Below are 25,511 nucleotides of genomic sequence, written 5' to 3' on the forward strand. Positions count from 1 at the left end.
ATTGCATTGATATGTTTACAAACAATGTAACAATGGAAGATTTGATAACCGTCAAATTTGACTCAAGTTACATGACAAACTATGTCCTTTTTTTTTCCCTCTTAATTTCTTCCTCCCTCATTTTTTTTTTTATTTTTCTATTCCTCTCTTTATAAACAAAACCATGCGGGAAAAAACTAAGAAAAAATGTAATTTTAACGGGTTTATTTCTGGGAAGAAAACAAAATTTATGTATGTTCTACACAAAAGAAATTCCAAGCTGATGTATTTATTGACTTAATAGAAACGCAAAAAAAAAAAAAAAAAAAAAGTGGACTGCAATCAATTCAGGCATGTGGATAACTTCATAAAGGTTTTGGACATACGCCATTGCTAAGCACTTTTTCTGTAGAATAAATCTAAAACATACCCAAAAGACAAAAAAACCCAAATTAAGCAAAAAAATTGCTGTTGTCAACAGGATGTAAACACCACATAATATTCCATAACAGAAAAAAAGTGCTTAGCAATGGCGTATGTCCAAAAGATTACATCAAGTCATGCACTCCCATTGCACAAATCTTTCAAAGATAACTTCATAAAGATTCATACAACGTGTTCACACGTTACGTGTTAAATTGTTCGTCTCTCTCGGAAGAGATGATTAGTGGTCTCATTCACCAGCCGTCCAACCGGCGCGGGGGACACGTGTCGGAACAACAGCCTCGTTAGCTCGCTCTTCAAAGAGAAGGACGCAGGGTGTCGTCCCGGCAGAAGGACTCGCGCCACGTGGGCACGAAGCGTCCTTGCGCGTGCAAACGACGCACGCCATTTTGCGTGGCATTAAAGGGCATCAACAATTACTTCCCAGCCTTCAGGTACGTCCACAACCTGGCGTTTATGCCAACAGGAGTTTCTAACCGCCGGGATAGGACTGTGCGTCTGGATCACGTTCGAGTGAACCAAGTTTCTACAACACCAGCGAATTTCGTGGCTGTATTAAAATTATTTCATTGAAATAATGGGTTAACACCTTTATTTATCACAAACTTTTGTGGTGAGTTAACACCACCAATTATTTCAATAAAATTATCCTGCAACAGTGACAATTCGCGGTGATTGTAGAACTTAATTAGATAAAACGTCACTGTTCCATTTTAAAAAACTTTTATTATTAACAATGAAAATTTTATTCAGCCCCAAATTCAAACACTTCGAAACCGCAAGTCGTACAGATGTTTCCCAACTTATTTTTGCCGTGATGTCGGTCAAATTCAGACTTACCCCGTGGGTAGATTTATGAATAAACTATATAGGGAAAGGTTTGAAGAAGAATAAGAAGAAAAATTGTGCATCAAGTAAGTGGAGGTTGGAAAGTTTGTGAATTAAGTTAAGCGGGAGGGGGGGGCGATTAAATTATCCCCCCCTCTTCCCTTTGCGACCTTCAACACCTCGCACATCGGCCCTGAGCAAGCGCTGACCTCGTTTCGTGTCGACGCCGCAAACACCCCAAGACGAGCACACACACACACCCCCCTTCCCCGCAGTTGGTTCAGAGGCAATTTAATTTCCCAACGAACTAGCTATCGATCACCCCCCTTCAACGGAAGTCGGGCCGGCGGCATCTCTCAGCAAGGTCTCAGGGGCAGGATGTTGTCGAAGGACTGAAGGAGGAGAGGGGGGTGTACCGACACACACACACACAACACACACACACACACACACGGATACGCCGGGTCACGTGTCGAATATCAAACTGAAAAAAATAAAAACAGGAGAAAACGCTCGCTGCCGGAGCCCATCAGTAATATTGGCAAACAAGCGAAGAACGTTCGTTTTTTTTTTTACGTCGCAAGATAACGGTCGAAAAGGCTTAACGCTGTTTCAAATGTTGAAAAAAAAAAAAGTTTTAACTTGCGTTGGCGCCAAATTTTGTATTCTTAAAACGAATATTTAACAGAAGTTACATAGCAAACAAAATATAAAGACAATTTAATGAATTTTACGGAAATAATTATTTTTACTTGTTTCATTTTAATTTAAATATATATAACATATAATCAAATTTTCTGTAAAAATAATTACAAAGAGTCTCATGTTGCTAAGTAATATAACATAGTAATATAGCATAAACCATGCAATACGGCATCACACTAACAAAACGTTAAGTTTTAATTGGCACTGAAAATGAAGGTATTTAAAATCTATCAATGAGCGTACAGGTAATATTTTGCTGAACTAATTTGTATACCTCCACAATAAAACTTGTCACTGTCGTAAAAATTTTTCTTTAAAATTTATCGGAAGTAACACCACGTAAAATAAAATGTATTGACTACTGTATGGTGAAATGATTGGCTGTGGTTGTCGGACTTGGTCTGAACATACCCAGACGCTCAGTGAACCATCTTAAATACTTACTTCTTCAGCTGCAACTTGAAAGGCGTGCACCAGTCTTGAGAATAGCACTTTAGGCCGATGTCACGTTTCAGTCACTGCAGGTCTCTCAAGACCGCTCCAATTAAAATTTTATCAAAATCGAACGTGTACACGAAGAACTCACTGAAAGGAAACTGGCAACCACCCGTTCCAACACATCAAATTATTGGTGCTTGAATGTCCAAATAAATCTGTGATAACATTTCCCCGACTTGACTTACCCTCAACAGCATTTCATACTTCCTTTTTTTTTTGTAAATAATTTTGTGAAAGAAATCTATAAAATCCAGCCTTGAATATCCATAGCCAAAATATTTTAAAAATAACTTAACTATTTTGCAATTTTGTGAAAGAAATAAAGGCGAATACAGCCTCAGCCAGCCCTATAGCTACACTAGTTCCAACAGAACCTTTCACAAGCTATCGTGCAGTAAGTGTGACCATACACTAAAACACCATCTGAAAAAAAAAAAGTGTGTTCAAACTATAGGCGATGGCACACCGGTGCCTGACACTACTATCGCTGAGGAATTTCCATGACTTCCCAAGGTTTTGAAGCAAATTCCCCGACTTCTGGCCAATTTTAACTTCCCTGACTTTTTTCTTCTTCCTGAATTTCAACAATGTGGACACCTCAAATATAACATGTTTTAATATATCTAAAAAAAATCGTGATTAAGTAAAAGGAGTACAAGATAAATCTTGACGTGTACTCTTTTCCATCTTTGTTTTTTTTTTTTAATTTTTACAAGCGTGACGAAGTACTGAGGAAACACGATTCGTAATTTCGGAACTCGGCCGACAGGCTTGGCAGATGGTGGGAAGGGTTCGCCACGTGTTACTTTCGAGCGGACGCAGCGCGATAAAGTGTCAGTCATAGTTCACCACCCACCCCCCACCCCCAACCCAAGTACTAACCTAATAAAAGCCTTTAACAGGGGGCCTCCGCCTTTGTTCCCACCCGTCTTCAAGAGAACCTCATCACAAAGTGCTTCTTCAGAGTTATCGACCACCCCAGCCTGCCAAACCCTTCTCCACGACACCAGCAGATAAAAATACCACCAGTTCACCGCGAGTCTTTGTACAGCACAAGCGTCCTCATCGGAGCACTTTTAAGATAACCTTTGTTTTAAAAAAAATTCTTATACTGTTAAAAAAATAATGGGGGGGAAAGGGTGCATAACCGTCACTCGCGTTAGAACTAAAACTTCATACAGAGGGATAGGACATTATTTGTAAGTTTAACGAATACTTTTAAACACGCGTGCAAGTACACTGTTAGGAATTACAGTAAATTTACCGTCTTTTCAGCAAGTCTTAGCCTCAAATGAACGATAAGTTCGTCGTAATTTCAGATATCTGGGCCTTCGCATAGATAACGCCGTATTTATACTTCAATCCCCCCCCCCCTTGTAAAAACAAGGTAAGCATACAAGTGAAAAGGAACACGTGTGTTTTTGCAGTGGTCTTGACCAGTTTCTGGTTGTTTTGTTTTATTTGCCAAAATTATTCTTGTGTGATCCTGCTCAAAGTACGTTAACTCAGTACCCGCATGTTTACGAACATGATAAAACTTGACGAAGATCCCTGGATAATTTGTAACCAGCACTCTTCGTAAATTTGAGATTTTTTTTTTAACAGCATACGGACATTTTAAAGATCGGATTTTCTGAAATGTCAAGACCTCAACTTGCAACAGGATACAGATTCTGGGAAATGCGCAAGACCAAGCTTTGAGCGCCGTCACTGTCGAGTCAAAACTGGTTTACGTGGGTGTAGTTAATAATTACGCCAGATGAGTCTCCCTCGCGGAATTGTCAGACCGGAGCATCAAACACAACAGGAGCATCAAACACAACCGGAGCATCAAACACAACCGGAGCATCAAACACAACCGGAGCATCAAACACATCAGAATGTGTTAACCGACTTAAAATCTTGCAGTCTCACATGGCGAGTTGTTTTTTTAGTTGCGTAAAAAAAAAATTTCTCACCAGATGCCTATTTACTAAACGGTATTTTCGAGCTGCGGAAGGTGAAGGCAAGTGGTGATAAAATTATGCACACCTGCATTACCTTTTACCTCTATTCGATTGCAAAGGTTCATGCAATTAATGTTAACAGTGATAGTATTACTTTATTTTCAATTTTTTTTTAAATCTATTTCTTATTAGTAAAAATTGTTTTTTTAAACAATTTTTTTTTATATTCTAAAACATCAACCTGTATTTATTAACAATGCATTACAAAATGTTACCTTTCGTAAACTTTGCTAGTTTTGTTATGGAATGTGTTTACACATTCTTGGTGAATGATTTTTATTTGCGTTAGCTTAAAACTGTTTGTTTTGTCGTGCATCGTGGTGCACGTGTGGTTAGGACACAAAACAGATGAAGAAGACGACCTCGCGGAAGCGTTGCGAGTCAGCTGCAAGATCAGTCACGCAACGCGGTTAGCTTCTCGGGAGGTGAAATGTTCCTTCGAGGCAAAGGTTTCTTCTGAACCGCCTCCTAGTGAGATTCCCGGGAATAACAGCAGCGCTCCGACTCACACCTGCCGACGCGAGGGCAAACATTTGCGTAGCTGGAAGGGCTTGGCGCAGAACCCACTTACGCCGCGGAGAATACGCAGCAGATTTCACAGAGCAACATGTAGCAAGGGGGGGACGAGAGATCTCCGCTTCGCGCGAACATGAACAGCCTTTAAGGGAGATCAGACCCCGCCATCTTGTCATTATTCCAAAATTGCTGATACCGCTTGGAATAAAGCTTTCCGTGCTGAATGTTTTGGTTTGACAAGGCAGAGGACTTAAGCTTTGGCTATTTTTTTTTAAATAAACCCCTGTGAACTGGTGTAGTCGCCCCCGTGATATAATAAGTTTATTTTCTCGCGGCGCTTACAGACTAGAGCCCGTTAGTAAATACATGATTGTAAAAAGATAAAGAAAATCTCAGAGATATTCATGACATGCCAAAATTGGGTTATGCAGTACAAAATTAAGGGGCCCGTCTAGCCTGTGTGTGTGTGTGTGTGTGTGTGTGTGTGTGTGTGTGTGCGCGCGCGTGTGTGTGTGCGTGTGTGTGCGTGTGTGCGTGTGTGTGTGCGTGTGTGTGTGTGTGCGTGTGTGTGTGTGTGTGTGTGTGTGTGTGTGCGTGTGTGTTAGTGAGGCGGGATCATAAGCGCGACGCTCGCTGGTGCTTCTAGCGCGGTATCGCCTCTAAGCGCAAGGCTCTGAGTTGGCGCGCAGTCTTTTTGATTGGCTGAAGTATCACAAAATGTTTGCATTATCAGCTGGAAAAAATGAATTTTTAACGTTTTTATGCAGTATGGATAAGGAGAATGAAATAGAATATAAATATAGAACTGTTTAGGTTTAAAGTCAATTTCACTGGCTGCTATATGATATGGTTTAATTTCTTTTAGAAAAAAATAATTTTACTTGACTTTTCACAAATAGAATTTTTATGATTATAAAGATAAATAAAATTAATTTTTCTAAATCAAATTTAAACCATACCACGCAGTAGCCACCAGCACTGCCTTTAAACATAAAAAAATTTCAATTATTTATTCCATTTGGTTCTCATAAAGATTTTCAAAAGGGCATGAGTACAAAATTCTAAATATCATCAAAACATTCCCATTGACACAAACTTAAAATTTCAAAACAGGAAAAATATTACACTTTTTTTTTTTCGTTTAGAGCTAATCTTTCTGATATGAGCTTATTGGTAATTATAAACGCATTTATTTGTACGGCGCTGATTGAAAAAAATTACAAATACAACAAACACTTTAATATAATAACTAAGACACGTTCCACTTCCATTTTTTTTAATTTTATACACATCTCTATGGAGTAGCTAATATTTGTGCTTCAAGATACGCCTATCTCCAAGGTATACGTACTCTTTGGTGTTAAAGAGTCAGCGATTTGCGTAACTTATTTTGTTGTGAAGTTCGGCCACTAAAAAAAGTCTACAAGTTCAACAGTGTTAAACGTAAAAATTAAATGACGACCTGTAACGGAACGTGCACCCTTAAGAGCCGGTCTACAATAGTCCGAACCTGTGCGTGGTCCGTGTCCTTATCCGAATGTGCGTGACGTCACACATTGTCTCACCGAAAACTGCCCTGTCCACAATTGCGATGTCCGATGTCCGAATGTATTGATTTCTAAAGTTGTCACGAGAGCGCAGTAAATGTGCCAAACCAAATGTTTTTGTTTGTTGTTTTGATGCTTTGTAGTTTGAGATTGAACTTATAAAAGTTATGTAAGTTATAAGTGACTTACACCACCTTCCATTTCCTTCAATAACAAAAACAAACACCACGTTTTCAAACGGGAACCGAAAATTCAAATATCGTGAGTGTTCTGTTCTTTTTCTGTGTCCGAAGTACACAGGTTGGGACAAAAAGTTCAAATTGACGAATGTCTTCGGACCAGGTAGGTTCGGACCTTCGTCCACTAGACGCATGACGTCAGAGGGTCACGTGGACCAATCAGCGACGAGTGTCCTTCGGACACAGTTTAGGACATTGCTATTGTAGACGGGCCTTAAAGCAGACAGGAGAGGACGGTCCAGAGGAACAGCTGGGACTGGGCAAGGAAAGTTTCTCCCGCGCATAGGTGTTGGCACTTGCTGCAGGGAGGGAAGATTGGCAACACTGCACCGCGTGCGAATCAGTACCCTGGCGTCCCGCGCGTTTCGCCATCGTCCGTGGGATGAAGGGGGAGGGAGGGGGAAAGAGAGAGAGAGAGAGAGAGAGAGAGAGAGAGAGATAGAGAGAGAGAGTAAAGGGAGCGGCATGGCGGAGCAGGCTGACGTCATCGACAGACAGGTATCTCGCCGGTGAACGAGTCCCGCAGATCACGTGGCCGCAGCCGCCCGGAGAAACTTAAAGATTCACTGATTCAGAATCATACACATCAGAATTTTTTGACGTGACGTCTAATAAATATATGAACGCCGGCCGCACGCACGAAAAAGTGTCCCGTTACGCACATTGTTCCGTTACTCTCATTGTACGCTTGCGCCGCATCTATATCTCTTCCACTCGACTGTTTATAAAGTGAAGTGAAAAGTTAATGTAGTTTTCATTGCTTATTACAACATCAATTTCGGCAATAAAGGTTATTATTCTTGCATTTTAAAAATCTGATTACTAGTATAATTTAAAGTATTTAATCTTTTATTATTAAAATAAAAATGATTCAATTTTATTCATAAAGTATGCAATCATTTCATCAATGTTTTGTGATGACGTTGTCACGTTAAACTATCGTCCGTAAACCTACTTTACAGACAACCATTTTTTTTTTTAAGTGAAGCTTATTAACAACAGGTAGGTTAAGTCAAGGAGAAGACACAAGAGTGTAACGAGAAGGGAGAGTGACGCTCGCTGACAAAAATAACGAATAAAGTAGTCGATCAACATTTAGACTTATTTTCGTCAAGTTTATTGAGAGTCCACATTAAAAACCGCGTAAAAGGGGAAGCATTTTAATGGACTGCTGTATGTCGCTGTAATCTAGGACTTAAAACCTGCATGTTTTCGGTGGTACGCACAAGGTCTACAGAGGTAAAATTTTCGCGGTATGTTGCTAAGCATCATTGTCGACTCTACCACTGTGCCAAAAATTCAGCTTTGGACAAATGTTTTTTTTTCGAGGTTGAAACCTTTGTTTCCTGAGCTACCAGACGGGATGTTGCCAAATAAAAGCCCCCCCCCCCCCTCTTCCACCCTCATCATCGTTAGATCAAAGTCTAGGCCCATTATGATTATGGCTCCCTCTTCCGGCAGCTAAACGCGGGGTATCAAGAGGCCATGAAGCGAGATAGCTGGAGGGGGGAAGAGTAGGAGAACAATGGGCTGCAGACGGAAACGGTGGGTATACGTGTTTGGGAGAGGGGGGAACCTCTTGGCAAATGAGGGAGGGGGGGAAGTCATCAGCTCTGCGAGTCACGTGTAACCCCCCCTCCCCCCCCCCTTCCCAAAGAAGGCGTCCAGGACCGCGGGAGGAGGCTATTCAAAGCAAGATTCGAACGCCACGCAGCGCCCCGCCCCAAGGTCAGCGAACTGGCAAGCCGTCGCTGCCAACTACAGCGGGTGCAAACACGTCCGCACGCCATGCTGTTTTTTTTTTTGACGTGAATACGTCTTTAAATTTGCTTCCATAGTGGGAGGCAGTTCAAAAAAAAAAACGAATTATCAACAAAATCGGGGGATACAGTTTGGTGTTGCAGCTACATATCTATAATCTCCATCCAAAAATTTAATTCCACCACTGGATAGCTAAATGATCAAAGAATTCGTTACGCTAAGTGAGGACTGTGACACATCGCGCGCGGTGGAGGGGGAAAGCGCCTCCCTGATGATGGCGACTGCAATGCCAACCGAAACGTCGGTGAATTATTCGCCAAGGACGCGGCTACAACCCAGAAGCCAAGCTACTTCTGCTTTAAATTTTGTTTTAACGTTTGTAACGTAGTACAAAACTAACGATTCTTTGCCTTTTCGGCCACCACAGTGCCATGTATGTATATAGTCAAATTTTCTGTGTCTTAGAGTCAGTGCAAATAAGTATATTATGTGTGTATATAGTCAAATTTGTTATTTCTTAGTCAGTGCAAAATATTAAATTATGTCAGTAAAAACAAAGACTTTGTAAGGATGTGTAAATAGTGTAAATGTGTTTCTTTTGTAGGTATAAGACCAAAAACCAAAACATTGAGCCAAACAGGCTCCAAAATACAAAACAAAAGGTTTTTTAAATTTTCCTTTTATTAATAACATGTTTAATTTAAATAATTTCTGTACATATATAAATTAGTTTTTAGGCAAAAGAGCACTGAGTGCTGGAATGTCACATTATAAACATAAAACCTGTAAAGTGCAAAATATGTGAATAAAAACTTTTGAATTGAATTGATTGACTCTCACACGAGTAACGACATACGTTACCCAATCTGTAGGAGCGAAGCGGCGGCCGGCTAGCGGTGCGCCTCGCCACAACCTGTTCTCGGGCGGCCGAACTCCCCTCGTCTTAACGGGTCCGTTCGCCTCGAGCCAGGGACCGAAGCACGCCTCCTCACACGCGGGGCGTATCTGCTCGTGGGTGAGCGACAACGGCGGGCTCTGTGGTGGTGCAGACGGGAAGCCTACGATGTACATTCTGTATTGCACAAGACCCGAATACGCACGTTGGCAAGCCTTCTTTCAACAGACGAGAGAGCCAAACGACCGATCGTGCATCTTCGGGTTTTTTTTTTGTTCATTGTAAATGAATAAATATACAATTCGTGATAACTAATGGTCAATTATGTTAGGTTAGCTACATTATAAATAATTTAAAACATTGTGGACGGTTGATTTGGTTAGGATAGCTACATTAAAGATACAGTGAAATCATGTAAAACAAAAAAGCGAGCATGAACTTCGGGTTTGGCTCTCTCGTCTGTGAAAAGAAGGCTTACCAACGTGAGTATTCGGGTCTGTGCAATACAGTATGTACATCGTAGGCTCCCCGGTGCAGAAAATTTCCCCCGCACACACGACTCAGTCCAGCTCCCAATCAGTGATGCCAACTCCTACAGTGTGTTCCCCCCTAGGACCAACTTCAAATCCCCCCCCCTTCCCCGATTTCGATTAAAAACCCCTAAAGTTTCCATCGTACACCCTATTTGAAAGCTAGAATTATTTTCTCTTGAACCATAACATTTCCTTATTTTTTCTGCCCAAACCAGAGCATAATAATTTTGAAAAAATAACATTCAGTATCTACAATATTTTTATATATGTACGAATTTAATTTCCGTTTAAAGAATACGTGTTTACTAACCTTGAAGTTCTGGATAGGTCTCCCAACATTTCGCATATGTTTGCTGATAATTTTTTTTTTTGATTCAGGAAAAGATTTGAACACGAATAATTAATTATTATTCTTGTTTTCTTTTGTTCTTTGTCACCACAGAAAAACCATTAAACGACTTACTTTGCAATCCAATAAAACACGCGAGTACACAACAAACTAACGAACCCAACCTCAACCAGACAACTTAACGACGTGAAAACGTTGAACGGTAAAAGTAAAAAACGGGAATTCTCTTGATCAGAATGCTGTTGTTGGTCGTAGTGCGTAATTCAGCCACCGGGGCCACTTTGTGTTGCTGTTCTTTTTTTTACTTTGTTTTCAAGATAAACACTTTAATTTCACGCCCTAAAAAAATTTTTCTTAAATAATATACCCGCTAAAAAATTCTCCTAAAAAAATTGGTTTTCTGTAAAGTCAGTTTACGGACGATAGTTTAACGTGACGTCATAACAAAACATTGATGAAATGATTGCATACTTTTTTGAATAAAATTGAATCATTTTTATTGAATTATCACTATTTTGTATGGATACAAAGAAGGGGTGAAATGAAATTTACAATTTAATTGATACATTTACTTTTATTTGCACTCATTGATTCATATATGTTTATTACTTTAACGAAGATATTATTTTAACTACAATTTTCATACATGTTTGCTATTTCACTTCTTCCAATCTGTGTTATTCTGCTAAGGATAGGACGATGATAGGAAAAGTAGGAAACGAATGGGAGTGTAATGTGCCTCGAAAAAGTCAAATCGATGGTTGTTCCAATCGAGCGGAAGAGAGAGATGCGTGCGCAAGCGTACAATGAGCGTAACGGGACAATGTGCGTAACGGGACCCTTTTTCGTGCGTGCAGCCGGCGTTCATCGATTTATTAGACGTTGTCACGTCAAAAAAAAAACATTACATCTTGGTTCCACCTGAATTTGGGGGGGAAAAACCCCAAGTGGACATCCCTGGTTGTCCCCTCCACAGGATCGACTGCCGTTGAGAAGTGCTCTGGTGAAGTCCTCTGCAGACATGCGCGTCACGTGGAGGCCGCGAGACGGCTTCGGGCGTGGGCAGGTTCTGCAGGCTCCGGTGCGTGTCGGATGGAGACACGGAGATAGCGAGCGGCCCATGCGGGCGACCGAGGGTGTTGTTGCCAATCCCGGCCCATTCGCGGCTGTGGACCTATCTGGTTCCAACCGGAGCAGCTCGGAGAACCTGTCTTCTCTTTCTCTTCCATTCGCGAACCGAACCTGCTGCGACGAACGATTTCCGAGTGCCACATATATAGATTTTATTCCCGCCGTTACGTCAGAATACATTGCAAACATTAACATCTAACGAAAATTAAAAAAAAAAAATTACACATGAAAACTTTCTCTTCCTACCCTCTGAAAAGAATATTTAACCTAACAGAAGAAAGATAATTTTCACTGTGATTAAATTTGACCTTTTTTTTTGTAAGCAAAGGTTTTAATTTATACCTTCATTGTTTCATCAAATGTGCTTTGTACTGTACTATATTTTCCTAAGAAACGAACATTTATTCTCCTAAACTTGTATTTTTTTTTTTAAATTTATGGCTATAGCAATGTATGCATATGTTTCTGTTGAAATGTTCATGTATCTCCGAGACTCGACTCCTGTGGGATCCGAAAGGGGGAAAAAAAATAAGAGTAGCACAATGTCGCCAATGATCCCAGAATCACCCTGGTTTAATTTATAGACAGACGTGGTATATTAAACGTGTATAATGTCTAGACTTTGGTTTTTAAGTAATTGTGTTATATTAAGTAACATGTAGTATAAGATTATGTACCGTGACTTTGTGTACTTGGCCAAATGGTTACGTGTGAGAAAGCTACACCGTTAAAAGTTTTCCTCTCTTTAAATTTACGAAGAACGCTAGTTACCTACGTTCACTTACTTTGAGCATGAATCCACACGAAAAATCTTGGTATACAAGCAAAACTTCAAAAAAATAAAAACTACTGCAAGAACTCTGTATTTCTTCCACGTGCGAGATTACCCCGTTCATAACGCAAAAAAAAAAAAAAAAAAAAAAAATTCGAAGTTTAAATACGACTCAAGTTATCTTAAATTACGAACAACTCTTCGTGTATTCGAAGCGAAATTCTTCGTTGGAAATTCCGTAAATTTGCTGTGATTTCCGACAGGTTAAAAAAAAAAAAACCTTAACATAGCAGTAGTTTTTTTGACGTCACAACGTCTAATAAATCGATGAACGCCGGCTGCACGCACGAAAAAGTGTCCCGTAACGCACATTGCCCCGTTACGCTGTGTCCCGTTACGCTCTTGTACGCTTGCGCCGCATCTATCTCTCTTCCACTCGATTGGAACAACCATCGATTTGACTTTTTCGAGGCACATTAAACTTGAAACACTCCCATTCGTTTCCTACTTTTCCTATCATCGTCCTAACACACGATTGGGAGAAGTTAAATAGCAAACATGTATAAAAGTTATAGTTAAAATAATCTCTTCGTTAAAGTAATAAACATATTTGAATTAATGAGTCCAAATAAAAGTAAATTTATCAATTAAATTGTAGGTTTCATTTCACTCCTTCTTTGTATCCATACGAAATAGTGATAATTCATAAAAAAATGATTCAATTTTATTCATAAAAGTATGCAATCGTTACATCAATGTTTTGTTATGAAGTTGTCACGTTAAACTATCGTCCGTGAACCGACTTTACAGACAACCAAATTTTTTAAAAATAAATAATACAATAAATAGGTGATTGTGTGTAGCGTGTTTTTGAATACCCCCTGGAACTAAAACCGACGGGGCCTCGTTGGAAGACACTCCCCCAGAGATATGCGAGGCGTGCTGGCTGGGCGGAGTGATAACACACACCAAGGACACGATTGCGAGCAGCCGTGCTGGCATACTGGCGTGCTCCCCCCCCCCCTTTTTTTTCCCCACCAAACGTGACGACCGCAGAGCGAACTGGGTCGCGAAAACTTATTTCGCTACAAAAAAAAAACAGCAAGCCACTAATGGGGAACCAGAAAAGCAACCACGCGATGATGCAACAACCAAGAGAAGGCACTGCAGAAAATAAAAAAAAAAATAACAAGACCTAGTCATTACCACACTGACAGCCCTGGCCGCAAATGTGTAGTTACGATGGGGGTTTGTGCCGTCGCCGAACAAGGCAAACTTCCAATTCGCCAATTTTCTCGCCAACTATATGACTTGCGAAACATACTTACAATTTTTTTTTCTCCTGCATCTACAAAATAAAATTGACGATTAAGGACCGAACTGATAAAAGTTCGGCTTACGTGTCTTAATTTTTCAGTTAAAAACAGCAGCAGAGCACGTCCGACGCTGGTTTCAAAACGCGTTACCGCGCGCTTCTTCACAAGCAACAATCAGCTGAAACTCTGGCACAATAATGGTGACTGCACACTGGAAATGTGACCTACCCAGTAAATATTACAACATACTATTTTTACAGATGTGGCATATTGTATTATATAGCTACGAACCCTTACATTTATGTTTTATTTTTCCAAGTGATTTTTTGGAATAGTTTTTAGTGTTTTTTTCTTCTTAATTTATATTATTCATTGAGCTTCCTTAATTTATTGTATTCAATAGTGTGGTCCCAATGTTCAGTGTAAAAGTGTTTTATTTTTATAATGTAGTGTAATAACACGAGTAAATTGCAAACCGGCCTAGTGCTGAATTTTGTTCGTGTATAAAATAAAATAAATAAAGTTACATGTGCGGGTCAATATAAAACTGACACTCGAAAATGTTAAGGGTATAGCTTTGAACTCTTGCACAGTATCCAGGCAGCAATTTCTACGGGAAAAATACGTTAACAACCACTTCTCGCGACTAAATAAAATTTAATGTGAAACTATTATTCTTTTTCACAAACACGGTGACACTTGAGCCCTGCCTAGAGTGTCTGCAACGCCTGACATGCTGTACAGAGAAAATGACCATTGTTGCCAGATTGCTGACTAACCAGCTTGCCAAAATTTAAAAAACAAAATTCTTTTCCTACAGAGATTTTTCATTTTGTAAATTTTACTATTTGATAACGTTTTATGAATATAAATTATTACATAATAGTATTCTCACAATTGCAGTCATGCCAACAAAAAAATAATTCAACGCTGGCTGAGCAAGATGTAGCCCTTTCTCTGATAAATACCCTCATTTTCCAGCCCCTTCTCAGTCGCACCTGTGTTTCCGTACCATGTGCGTCTCTGCCTGAGGACGGGAGCAGATAGCAGTTCCCGAAACGTCGCTTGTTTCTGTTTTGGTAAAACTATTGTGTTTGTTTGTCTTTTCGTTTTGTCGTGTTTTTGTCTCGTTTCAACTGTTGTGCTGAATTATTTTGGGGTCAATATTTTTGTGTTGTCATCATTTGTGTTTTTTTTTTCGTTCTCTTAGTACATTTTTCTTTGTTTGTTGACCATATTCCTGTTTCGGAATATTTTGTGGTGTTTATATCCTTGTTGACAACAGAAATTGTTTGCTTAATTTTGTGTGTTTTTGTCTTTTTTGGGTATTTTTATTTATTCATTTTATTTATTAGTTTTTCTTCAACAGAGAAAGTTCTTAGCAATGGCGTATGTCCAAAACTTACATCAAGAAGAGACTGTATCTAAAAAGATTTTGTCCTCTGGTGTATGTTTGGTAAAAGAGCACACCGAAAAGGACAGCGCTAAAAGAATAAAACCATGCATCGGAAAGAGAAAGTAAATTAAATGCACACTGCAACCTCGTGGCTGTGAAAACTTTGGCTCACGCCATCATCCACAGATGGCAGCACAGTGGTTACACATTTCCGTTCCACTCACGAAATTATTCCCTAGGGAGAGCGAAGGTGTCACAAATATTAAAAAAAACAGTTACTTTGGTCATAACTGTACGTACCGCTATACTTGTGTAAGGTTTGAAAACAAATCTGGCGCTGGGCAACGGTGACAGTACCATCGGCGACCGAGAGATGGGACGAGGAGGCAGGGAGTTCACCTTGCCGTCTGCCCGCGGACATATACGGCGCTGCGGCCGTCTTGTTCCCCGGCGCCCACGCTGCCCGGCTAACTAACCTCCGTCCGCGATAGCTAGCGCGCCCGGCTAACTAACCTCCCTCCACGATAGCGGGCCTGGCCAACTAACGTCCGTCCGCGATAGCGCGCCCGGCTAACCAACCTCCGTCCGCGATAGCGCGCCTGGCTAACCAACCTCCCTCCACGATAGCGGGCCTGGCCAACTAACGTCCGTCCGCGATAGCGCGCCTGGCTAACTAACCTCCCTCCACGATAGCGGGCCTGGCCAACTAACGTCCGTCCGCGATAGCGCGCCCGGCTAACCAACCTCCGTCCGCGATAGCGCGCCTGGCTAACTAACTAACCTCCCTCCACGATAGCGGGCCTGGCCAACTAACGTCCGTCCGCGATAGCGCGCCCGGCTAACCAACGTCCGCGATAGCGCGCCCGGCTAACCAACGTCCGCGATAGCGCGCCTGGCTAACCAACCTCCGTACGCGATAGCGCGCCTGGCTAACCAACCTCCGACCGCGATAGCGCGCCCGGCTAACTAACCTCCGTCCGCGATAGCGCGCCTGGCTAACCAACCTCCGACCGCGATAGCGCGCCTGTCTAACCAACCTCCGTCCGCGATAGCGCGCCTGTCTAACCAACCTTCGTCCGCGATAGCGTTCCTGGCTAACAAACCTCCGTCCGCGATAGCACGCCTGTCTAACCAACCTCCGTCCGCGATAGCGCGCCTGGCTAACCAACCTCCGTCCACGACAGCGTGCCTTGCTAACTAACCTCCGTCCGCGATAGCGCGCCCGGCTAACCAACCTCCGTCCGCGATAGCGCGCCTGTCTAACCAACCTTCGTCCGCGATAGCGTTCCTGGCTAACAAACCTCCGTCCGCGATAGCACGCCTGGCTAACCAACCTCCGTCCGCGATAGCGCGCCCGGCTAACTAACCTCCGTCCGCGATAGCGCGCCTGTCTAACCAACCTCCGACCGCGATAGCGTTCCTGGCTAACTAACCTCCGTCCGCGATAGCGCGCCCGGCTAACTAACCTCCGTCCGCGATAGCGCGCCTGGCTAACCAACCTCCGACCGCGATAGCGCGCCTGTCTAACCAACCTCCGTCCGCGATAGCGCGCCTGTCTAACCAACCTTCGTCCGCGATAGCGTTCCTGGCTAACAAACCTCCGTCCGCGATAGCACGCCTGTCTAACCAACCTCCGTCCGCGATAGCGCGCCTGGCTAACCAACCTCCGTCCACGACAGCGTGCCTTGCTAACTAACCTCCGTCCGCGATAGCGCGCCCGGCTAACCAACCTCCGTCCGCGATAGCGCGCCTGTCTAACCAACCTTCGTCCGCGATAGCGTTCCTGGCTAACAAACCTCCGTCCGCGATAGCACGCCTGTCTAACCAACCTCCGTCCGCGATAGCGCGCCTGGCTAACCAACCTCCGTCCACGACAGCGTGCCTTGCTAACTAACCTCCGTCCGCGATAGCGCGCCCGGCTAACCAACCTCCGTCCGCGATAGCGCGCCTGTCTAACCAACCTTCGTCCGCGATAGCGTTCCTGGCTAACAAACCTCCGTCCGCGATAGCACGCCTGGCTAACCAACCTCCGTCCGCGATAGCGCGCCCGGCTAACTAACCTCCGTCCGCGATAGCGTTCCTGGCTAACCAACCTCCGTCCACGACAGCGTGCCTTGCTAACTAACCTCCGTCCGCGATAGCGCGCCCGGCTAACCAACCTCCGTCCGCGATAGCGCGCCCGGCTAACTAACCTCCGTCCACAATAGCTCCGCGCAGCAGTTTGTAACCCTACCCGGGCACAGCTTCACAGCCAACACTTACCAACTGAAAACTGCCTAACATATCTGAGCTTTGTTTACGGAAAACATTTTTAGGGATACCCCGAAGAAGTTCAAACGCGTGTTTTCAGAATAAATTGATACGCGTGAAACGCTCCTGTAAAGATTCTTGAAACCACACAAGGGCCTTGCATTACACATTTATCTCAATTCCTCTGCAATCTTATCTTATTTGTACAACTCAGTGCGTACGAGAAGACTTGTGCGCCATGTCCCCGGCCTTGCCCTTAGAGACGATACCGCGCTGGAAGCACCAGTGTGTTTTGCACTTATCGCCCCGCCTAACAAACACAAGACACGCCCCAGACTAGGCGGGCCTTTTCACACGCCATTTTTCTATCATTACTCTTTAATTCAAGGGCTATTTCTCAAATTTAACTTGATACTTCCCCTATCATTTGTTGTTCTGCCCCAAATAACTTTAAAAGCATTTAAGTTAGGCCAAGTGTATTATGGCTTAAGGTTCGGACGCTCTCCTCGATCAAATTCACGAATAATAATCTGATTTTTTTTCCCGGCTAACTTCACTTCTTTTATTACAACACCGAAAAGACCTCCATTATTCCAAATTTCGGCATTCAGGGATTAGGGCAGGTGGGTAATCCTACTCTCACTCTCTCCCCCTCTATGCAGAGAAGTGGGAGGGGGTGGGAGGGGGGGGGTGTAAAACAAAAATACACCAGGGTCAAGTGTGGCGTCACACTTGCTCGTAATCAACGACTGCTGGGGATGCCTGGTGCATGCCATACGACAAATAAAAGACAAGAGGTCTTCCCCCACAAACTCGTAATGACTACCAAATGGTAGGGCAAGAGCCCCTAAAAAGGCTTGTATCTCCCCCACGCTGAGGGATTTCCCAATGATGAATAATTGGCGGCATCACTGACACAGATACGCCCTTGACACATACGGGCCTAGGGCTCAACTTTACGTCACGGCGATTCGCTTATTTGTCGCTGCTGTTCTCCCTGCGGCCAGACCGCGCTGTGATCACCTCGGAAGACGGCGCGGGCGCTTCCAAGGTCACGGCGAAGCGTTTCACCGGCGCCGGCGGTTCTCTCGATTCTTTTGTCTCGGCGGCGGAAGCCTCCAACTACCAGCTTACCGGTGGGAACATTTGCATACCTGCACGCCCGGGGGGCGCACGTCGCGGAAGCTCCTTTTCCTTCCGTTGCGAAACTTCCGAGGCGCGAGGTGGCTCGGAGGCCGGACACCGCAGGAGCCAGGTTCGAGCACCGATCAGGCCGTCGTGATTTGTTCCGCTCGGGTTTATTTAACTGCTGGGGCGACTCCATCAGTCTGGGCCAGTCGTGGACAGAGGGCTACACTCTCTCTCTCTCTCTCTCTCTCTCTCTCTCTCTCTCTCTCTCTCTTCCCCCCCCCCAAAAAAAAGAAAATCATAATATATCATTCCTACCAACAAAACGAAAGAATTCAAAACCAAACAGCGGGGAACGTTGTTCTACCCCCTCCCCGCGCCACGCGAAATGAAATTTAACGTAATCTCCTGGCCATGGATAATTTTTTTTATTCAATTATAATACGAGGATTAATCACCTTTAAAATTGCACTAAAAATATAGTTTCCATTGTTACTAAATACATTGCGACCGAGTACAGAAGGGTTGTGTTGCGGATTACATAGTGAATTCCTACTGACATACATGATGCTTTTGAAAACGTAACTCAACGCTAATAGCGTGTGTGTGTTTTTTTTTATATTTATTCTGAGAAAACAGGAACATATTTTTAAAACATATAATTACAAAAATTCTTAAAGATGTCTCGTACGCTATTAATTTTTTTGCACTAAAATTTAACATAGAAGAATTTACAGAACATTTAACCAATAACTTCAAAAAAAAAATACTGGGTTTATTCATATTAAAAATTAACTCACTAAAGAATACGCAAAACATTCAAAAAACAGAAGCCATCCGGGGGGAGGGGGGGGGGACAAACATGTTATACTTACACGTCACGTGCCGTTTTAACCTTGTAGTATGTTTCCAAGAACACCAGACCGTCTGGAATTACGAGGAGCATACAGTTGAGTTCGAAGCGCGTTGGTCTTTTTAGAAGTCTGCGTATTTGCAGACGAGTGGAATCGTGTACTCCCGCCCAGAAGATAGCAGAGCGTCTCGCTCCCAGGAAACGGCGGCGGTACATTTCCACACGGGCGGCGCGAACGAGCGGACAAATAGAGATCAGCCCGGGATGACGTCCGCTCCATCGGCGAACGGAAGAGGTAAATATTGACAGCCCGTCGATCGATGGTCCGGCAAGCCTTCGCCACTGCCCTCAAGTCCTCCTCCCAACAGACCGAACTTGACGCAATAACCGGCAGAACGACCTTGTGCTACGCAACTACATACATTTCCTTTTTATTGCGTGCAACGTGCTAAAAAAAATGGTTGTCTGTAAAGTCGGTTTAAGGACGATAGTTTAACGTTACAACGTCATAACAAAACATTGATGAAATGATTTAATACTTTATTGAATAAAATTGAATCATTCCTATTGAATTATAACAATTTTTATGGATGCAAAGGAGGAGTGAAATGAAATCTACAATTTAATTGATAAATTTACTTTCATTTGCACTCATTAATTCAAATATGTTTATTACTTTAACGAAGATATTATTTTAACTATAACTTTTATACATGTTTGCTATTTACCTTCTTCCAATCTGTGTTATTCTGTTAAGGATAGGACGATGCTAGGAAAAGTAGGAAACGAATGCGAGTGTTTCAAGTTTAATGTGCCTCGAAAAAGTCAAATCGATGGTTGTTCCAATCGAGTGGAAGAGAGATAGATGCGGCGCAAGCGTACAATGAGCGTAACGGGACACCGCGTAACGGGACAATGTGAGTAACGGGACAATGTGAGTAACGGGACACTATTTTGTACGTGCAGCCGGCGTTCATCGATTTATTAGACGTTGTCACGTCAATAAAACAATAATGACGATTTCACAACTACAGACTTAAGCCCTTTTACTCGCATCTTTTGGCACACTTGGGAGCATAAACTTGCTACCCCGAAATGAGTTATTGCGCTGTTGTTTCTCATTACACGACTAAATTGACGCGTATCGAGTTGCGCTTTGGATACCCGTTTTTTTTTTTTTTTATGCGGAAGAAACTCAAGCTGTAAACAAAACGCGTCACGCTGCAACATTCGTCGCAGAAAGCACCGCAGACGTTTAAGTCTCAGGCCTGTTTTGGAACACTTGACCGTGTGGTCTGTGGACTATCGTTAATTACGACTGTTTAATCGTTAGTATGGAAAAAAAAATATCCGTTCCCTCCCGGCGATTAAAGGCCTGTTAACAAACCATGTGACCAGATTCATAACTAGGCCGTGTACCACTTACGCCTTGCCCTGTCTTGCAATAGTTTTAAAAATCCAGAGTGGTTGGGGCTAAAATCCCATAAAATAAAGCGAGAACCTGTGAAAAAAAATATATATATATTTAAAAAAGTGGATATGGTAACTACATTGAAAATGTTTAGTATACGGTTCCCGATTCACGATCTTCGATCGGTGAGAATACGGTTGGCAAAGCGGCTCTGAGCGAGCGATAACGTACCAACAGTTCAGGTGCAGAGGTGACCTTGAGAAAGTCTCTTTCTGAGCGGTGTGGCTTAACGGGATACAAGAGCCAGTCCTGTCAGTCGCTATTCGGTAGAACGCGCGGGTGTCGCGAATATGCAGCGCTCGGCTGCGGCGAGGCTTACTCCGCGCGCGGGGTTGCCAAGTCGTCAGTCGCGCGCTGGCCGCTGTCTCAGTGCCTTGGTTATCTGCCTCCCTGCCACCCGATATGTTTCCTCGCGGCCAGACACCAGCTCCGCCGGGATCCACGGCCTTCACATGCTGTGCGCGTGCTATTTTACATACCTTTTCAACTAAACAGTTGTCAACTACAATTTCTTCGCTGAAACAATTTATTTATTTGGGATTTAGTTACTATTTGAAGAGTGGCTTATAGCGAGAGATTCTGATGTATAATCTCGGCCCGGGTATGATTTTGTGGTCTAATTTCGAGCATAAACCGAAAACAATAAAAAAATAATTCCCAGTCTTATAACTCTAATCGATTAAAAAACCTTTCACTCGATAAGAAATAACTTTTTTTTAATTGTACTAAATACTTTAATAAAGTAATGTCTTAAATACTTCCTGAAATGTACAGGAACAAACACTATACAAAATTTAATGCTGTATTAAACAATGATACTCTGGCCAGAGTTTTTTTGTGTAATTTTACAGAGAGTTCACAAAGATAGTTTTTATGTATGTACATTAATGATACCGTTGAAAGACACCATTAAAAAATTTTATACAATATGTGTACTATTTAAATAAATATATTAATTACATATAATTTAGCAAAACATTAAATATTGAAATGAACATGTTGACATACGTTTTTAAACAGAGAAATTATAGTCTTTCAAGCACTTTCACTGCTACGATACACATAGTCTAATATTACTTTAGTAAAAGAGGTGTCTATATAAATTTATAATAAGTTCGAATTTAATCTACAAATAAATATAAAATATGTGTTTGATAACCCAAATTCTAAAAAAAAAAAAAATCGTATTGCTTTTACAATCAAAATATTATCATAATATTATATACACTGTTATATTAGGACTATGTCAAAAACAGAAGAAAACATGCATAACATTTAGGAAACCAAAACTGAAGTAATCTGTTTTATGTTTTTCTTTAGTGATTTTTGAGCTTCTTTTACAAAGTCAGGCTCTCGCGCAATTAGTCTTCGGTTATTTAATGGATCTGCTATCTCTGGAAGTAAGCACTCCGCAAAAAACTGTTGTAGCTTTGACAGCATGAGTTTTTCCCAAATTTCTTTGTCGAACAAAATTATTTCAATATGGAAATCATTTTTCGTATGAACTACGAAGTCGTAATAATTTCTACTGCAGACGCCAAGTTGACCTTGAATCTGATTTAAAAAAAAGGGGGGGGGGGTTTCTTTAGACGCAAATCTCCAAGTTTTTCTTCGATAAACTTTTTTTTTTTTTAATATAGTCCTTTAATTTATCGTCCCCAGCTGAAAATAAGCATTTAACTTCCAGCAAACCATCGTCTGCCACTAGTACATCTGTAGATATTCCGAGAAATGAAAAGCTTGTGTGTACAAAAAAAAAGCCACAATCTTCGACTTCGGCATTTTTTAGTTTGGAATACATATTCTTAGCCACATTTTCGTTAACTCATCCAAACTGAACGGCTTTGGAATTTATCTCCCTGTGATACAAAATTTATTTTACTAGACAGTGACAGGATGTATGTGTTCTTTTTACCACAAAACCGAAACTATATGCTGTAAGTCTGTTCATAGAAGCATCCCTCCATTTAGTGTTCTCGTGTTGACCAACAGTACTTCCTTCTTTCCAACTCATGAATATTTTTTAATGTTGTTGCATCCCGATTCAGGTTTTCGAGGATAAACTTCATCTTTGTATCAAGTTCTTCAGGACTCAACACGTCTTCAGGACACAAAATGTCTTCAGCACTTGGACCATACTCCAAATCAGGACCAGGAGTGTTGTTTGGTCGTCTCTTTTCATTTGGAGGGCCATCTTCATACTGGAGACAGCTAATTTTTAAAACTGTTTGGAAGTATTTTCCTGGGCTTCGACCAAATTTGTTTTTCCATGGGATAAAGTGCCACCTAGGACCTCTGACATGGGCCAGTCCAGCTCCCATACAACGAGCGTGATAAGAGCCTCTTTTAGCAAAGTTTACCCGTTTTCCATCTGAAAACTTAGCTAACATACTCATATATAGCTCAACCTAATTTTTAGTTTTGTTAAGTACGAGTCTATCAGATTTCATTACCATAGGATCAAGAGACTTTTCAATAGCTTCCATAATCCCCGACTCTTTCACAAATGTCACAAAATTTTCATTGATATTTTTTTCTTTTTCAGTATTCTACACGGCAGTTTTCGTGACAACCGAATACATGATGTGGACCATTTTTTATGCCAAGTTTCAATCGAACGATAGATGTACCAACAAGAGTTGTTCCAGCAATTTTGATTGCTTTTCTAGCGCCGCGCCGGATTTTAATCTTACTATTCTTGATTCAAGAAAACGACGCGTAGATGGTGGAAATGACATATTTCTGGAAAATTTGTGAAAATGGTTTTTTTACAATGTGGTTTGCACACTCAATTTTTATGACTTCCCTTCCGTAAGGAACTCGCTGCTTTATTCTAGAGTAAACACTGAATCTCCGTCACCAAAGTAAGTATTTTAACAAGTGCTGCTCAACACTCCCGCAGAACCCTTCTACTATTATAGTTTGTTCCATTACAGTGCTTGGGCCACTATAGTTTTTAAAGAAAAGATGTTCATTCACCTTTTTGTCTTTGAGTCTTGCAAATTCGCATGCGAAGCAATACTTCCTTTTCACTCCCAGGTACAAGATTTGGTTTGTTTCGGCTCTGATAATGCAATTTTTCAAAAGAAAAAAAAAGTTAATATGCACATTTTGACTGGATGTTATAAGTACTGAAATATTTTATTTTATGAACAACAGACTATAGAGTAAGCATTGGTGTAAACAGGAAGATAACTCACCACTCCACTTAAATTGAAACTATGTCAGTCAGTCCTCTTATTCCAGCCGCCGTCCCCTACGACACTAATATGTGGTGTATCATTTTCTACGTTCCCTATGGCAATAGCTAGTTTTTTTTTTTTTTTCCATTCTCTATCATTTTCTTGGAAAATTGTCTTTGCCGAAACTAAATTTAAAAAAAAAAAACATCGTAGTAGTAGCGTTAAGAAAACTTATGCAAATCACATGTACACATATTTCACTACACAAATCTTATCACATTATAGGGTTGTGCGAATAGTGTATTTTGGTGGTCGAAAATTTTGAATCGAACAGGAATTTTTTTAAATTTATTGCGAATAATTTCAAGGTCGAAAAATTATCTTACATTTTCACTTAGATAGATACATAACAATACAGAACACATGTAGTGAAAATAGTAATACTATATTAACTTTTGCAGACAAAGTGAAAATTGTACCATGTTTATTAACTATTGAAGCAATGTAAACATCATTAATATGCACATTTATCAGATATAAATATTAAAAAGTGCAGTGTTGTACTTTTTAAAATTAAAATCCAAATTCCATGCTCGCAATGAATAACGGTGGTGGGGGGGGGGGGGAGTTGAATATTTGTAAAATTTGAAGGAAGTAGGCTGGGAAATAACTTGTTGCACTCATGGGTGCCGCGTGTTGAGATCCTCTTCAAGAGAACTATACTACCAGCCAGCTTGTGTTAGCTACCCAAGGTCGACGGCCCACTGTTGAGATTCAGCGCTTCGTTTCGTGTTGTCACTGGGCGTCCTCACACGTACATACCCACACCACTTGAGGCAGACATTCCTCCAGCTGCCCGAAAGTAGCGGCAATCTCCTGATAGTTCTGTAGATCTCTTTCCAGGAGTGTCACGTGAAGGCTGACATTTCACGAATGTGGTAGCACGGTCGTGGGTGGCGATTGCTAAGAGATGGTGTTATCATCTTGTAACGCTTATATTTATAAATGTCTTTGTATGTAATTCTGTTTAGTTTCGCTATTTAAAACGTGTTTATCTTAAAACGTTCATTGGTTACCAAAAAGTAATCAGTAGGTAGAAACCAGAGTCTATAACTGTAACTGCCATTTTTACTTCCACGTATTATTATCATAACGAAAAATGCAACCGTTTTTGCGGAGCGTCACAATACGACTGGGCACATAGCGGTGGTGAGGACTGCCATACACACAGTGTGTGAGGTAACATTGCGTGAAATATACCCTGCATTATTTGAATGCTGATATTGTTCCCGTAGATGCTAGCTGCCAGACGAACGGTCACGTGTCACGGCTTGTTTTGGTATCAATTCCGGTCCTACATGTACTTGTAGGTTATCAGTGTTTTTTCATAAGACAGCCATCTATTAATGGAAATAAATAGTTAGATATAACAGTGTATTATTTTCGTGCTAGAGAAGGTTGAATACGGATTCAAGGGAAAAAAAATGTTTTTATTAGGTTAGATCGGGGATGGTCAAAACTAGTCCAAATGACAATAACGATGCTTTTACCTGGAATCGTGAAGTGTCGTATGATTAAGAGTCTACTGTATATCGGCAAATAAGCAATGACGACTATAATATCTTATGAAAAAAAGAGGTTTGGCTTCACCTGAGTAACAACCAGCAACTACAGATGTGCCTGTAAATATTAGCAATTTTAATCTTTGATAT

At 41.5% G+C, this 25,511-nt stretch overlaps 1 protein-coding gene across 7 annotated transcripts in view; it reads right to left on the reverse strand.

Annotated features, from left to right (window-relative positions):
• Positions 1–25,511, reverse strand: part of LOC134539163 (serine/threonine-protein kinase MARK2) — a 282,821-nt gene that overhangs the window by 141,738 nt on the left and 115,572 nt on the right. The window lies entirely within an intron of this gene.

Source organism: Bacillus rossius, chromosome 14 (assembly GCF_032445375.1).
Source record: "Bacillus rossius redtenbacheri isolate Brsri chromosome 14, Brsri_v3, whole genome shotgun sequence".
NCBI lineage: Eukaryota > Metazoa > Arthropoda > Insecta > Phasmatodea > Bacillidae > Bacillus > Bacillus rossius.